This window comes from Rhodamnia argentea, chromosome 5, assembly GCF_020921035.1.
Source record: "Rhodamnia argentea isolate NSW1041297 chromosome 5, ASM2092103v1, whole genome shotgun sequence".
In the NCBI taxonomy this organism is placed as follows: domain Eukaryota; kingdom Viridiplantae; phylum Streptophyta; class Magnoliopsida; order Myrtales; family Myrtaceae; genus Rhodamnia; species Rhodamnia argentea.
Window position 1 is genome coordinate 5,713,901 of NC_063154.1, and position 3,461 is coordinate 5,717,361.

The following is a 3,461-nucleotide window of genomic DNA, read 5'->3' on the forward strand; positions in this document are numbered from 1 at the left end:
CAAACCTAGACATTAGTGTCTCCTCCTACGAATTGTAAACCCATTGGCTGCAAATGGGTCTTCTGGATTAAGTTTCGTGCCGATAATTCTCTTGAGCGGTATAAAGCTCAATTGGTTGCAAAGAGATTCCATCAACAAGAAGGCATCGACCACAATGAGACTTTCAGCCCTGTCATCAAGCATGTGACAATTCACACTATTTTCTCTGTTGCCTTTTTTCATGGGTGGCAAGTCCGATAGCTTGATGTGAAGAACACCTTTCTTCATGGTCACCTAACGGAAGAAATTTTCATGGAGCAGCCCCATGGCTTTATTGAATATGCTCATCCCCGCTATGTCTACAAATTACAATGGTCTCTTTATGGTCTCAAACAAGCTCCTCGTGCCCGGTATCAACGCCTCGATGCTTTTTTGGTTTAGCTGCGCTTCATTCCTTCGCTTGTTGATTCCTCACTCTTTATTCTTCATATAGCTCAGCATAGTATCTTCCTTTTGGTTTATGTTGATGACATTATTGTCACCGGGCTAATGCGCACTTGTTGGCTTTCATTAAATCTCTATAGCAGGAATTTTCTATTAAGATATGGGAGAGCTTGATTACTTTCTTGGCATCGAAATACAATGGATAGATCGAGGCATTATTCTCCATCAAGCTAAATATGTTGCAGATTTACTTATGCGGGCCAAAATGACCAAGGCTCGTCCTGTTTCCGTGCTATGTACCACTTTGGTCGGTGCCTCGTCCGCTCATCTTGGTGCACCCTTCTCCGATCCACCGCTATATTGCAGCATTGTAGGGGCTCTACAAGATCTCACGTATACTCGCCCAGCTATCGTATATGTCGTCAACACAGCTTGTTAGTTCATGCATTCTCCCAATAAGATCCATTGGCAATTTATTAAAAGGATCCTTCGTTTCATCAAAGGCACCGAACATCATGGTATTTTCTTCACTTCCATCTCTTCTTTTTAGCTGCATGCCTTTTCCGATGCGGGATGGGCTAGTGCTCCGGATACTCATCGCTCCGTTGGGGAGTTTGGCATCTTCTTGGGTTCAAATCTCGTTTCATGGAGCTCCCACAAACAGCGGACCATTGCCCAATCCAAGATCGAAGCCGAGTTTAAGTGTCTTGCCGACACCACCGCAGAACTTATCCGGATAGAAGCTCTGCCACGCGATCTTCATGTTCGTCTACCCGCTCCTCCCGTTTTTGCTGTCTATCTTACCGGCAATCCCATCTTCCATGCTCGCACTAAACATGTAGAGATTGACTACCACTTTGTGCGCGAGCGTGTGACCGAGAATAGCTTCATGTTTAATACATCTCCACTCATGATCAACCAGCCCACATCTTCACTAAAGGTCTCTCCAATCGTCGGTTCCCTTTTCTTCAGATCAAGCTTACCATGACCCCTACCACATCAGCTTGCGGGTGCATGTTAGACAACAAGGCTACAGCTCAACAGAGATTTCCTCCATGATTATTTTCCTGTGTTAGACATATAAATATATTTAGGAGATTTGCCCTTGATTTTGATTTGGTGTAATTGCTATTTTGTTATTCATTACTTTAGATAGTTAACCTTTAAAGCCTATAAATAGGCACATGTACATTTCATTAGTGATGTACAAAATATTATAAAACACAATATATATGGCTACCTTTATCCACAACTCTTGTTGCCTTACGATATTAATTTCTTAAGGTTTTTCAGGGTCAACAAGTTGATTGGGTCGAGTCGACCCGACCCAGTTAACTCGGTTCGGCATTTCTACTCAAATTGGGCGCCGATTCAACCTATTTCCACCGAATTGATGCTATCAATCAATTCTAGGACATGTCTAAAACCCGGAAATGGTACCTTTTTGTCCAATTGATTTGCTTATCTAAAAAACCCCCAAATTGTCAGATTGATCCGAAAATGATTTTTGAATAATCCAAATCTCAAACGATCAAATCGAACTGATTCAAACCCACTAATAGATTCATAATGATGTAGAACTTTGGGCCGTGGTCTTAGATTTGATTGAAATTATCCAAAGAATGATTAATTGCATTTAGAGTGAAAACAAGGGACTAAATTGAAAATAAAAAGTGTAAATAGGTCCTTTTAGCCAAAATTGCTCAATTTTATAAACAGTTGGAATGAAATGCAATATGAGACATTAAAGGTAAATGTCATGACTTGGAAAAAGTGAAAATAAAACATAAAAGGACTCAAATTATAATTTTTTGGCCCAATTCGGTGTTTATGTTTATGAAGACTTTTGCAACCCCCAAATTGAATTTTCCAAATTTTAAACGGCCAAAATGAAAAGTGAATTAAAATAAAAATATTGGCTAATTTTTTTTATTTTTATGTTTTTGTGGCCACAAATTTTATTTTTCTTTATTTTATTTTGGATATTTTCCTAATATAGAAAAATAAAAAAAAGAGAAAAATTTCAAAAATTATTTTTTTTTTGTTCAAAATTGGTTCCTTAGGCTTGGCCAAGCTTATAAAGCTGATTTTCAAATTTTATGAATTTTTATTGTATTTTTAATGATTTTTCTAAGGAAAAAGAATGATTAAAAATCAGGTGTTAACCGACACCTTGCAAATATTGAAAAGTTTCAAGTAGTTAAAGAACAAGAGACGTGATCTCATATCATGCCAAACAATCAATTAAAGAGCAAGGCCGTGGAGATATCCGGCCCTTGATGGTTGCCGTCGCGGGAGAGGTGGCCCCCGACCGCAGACGCGGGAGCAGCGAGGAGGCAGCCTAGCGCGGAGGAGAATGGTGGTTATGGAAAAACCTAATTCTCTTCGTTTATGCTCTCTTGAGAAATCTTATCATGATCTATTCCACTCACTCTCCTAGGATTTTTTTTATCCGTGTTATATCCCATTTATCCTATGGATAGCTATCTATTAAGCACAGGATATGATAGGACATATCATATCCCGACTCATATCCTGAAGACCAAACGTGGCCTAAATGTTTCTGTCTCCTCCTTTGTTAATCAAGACCAAATCTTCCACTTCTTTCTACCTTTTGACTATTCAATTTTCTAGAAATGGTCACGCATGCAATTTTTTAGGTCGAAAATTGCTATCTATAGATCATTCAATAACTCTGAATAGGTAAAAGAAGATTTCTTCCAATTCAAAGTCTATCATTACTCACAACTTATTGGCAATTACCTGTTTTTTCCACGAAAAAGATAAATGGACCCCAATGAGGATTCCAGGGACCAAAACCACGTTGTTTCCTTTCCCGTGGGCGTCTGTCTGAAGGAAAAACGAGCCAAATGCGCCTTTCTTAGTAGAGAAGTCAAGCAGAATGCTTGAAAAAATTCTACCCAGCTTGGTCGTTATCTAAATATGAAACGAGCCTTACGAAATTGGCCGGTGAACCTGTCAAATGAAGGTACCATTCACGCAGCTGTCATATTGTCATCAACTTTTTTCTTTGGCGG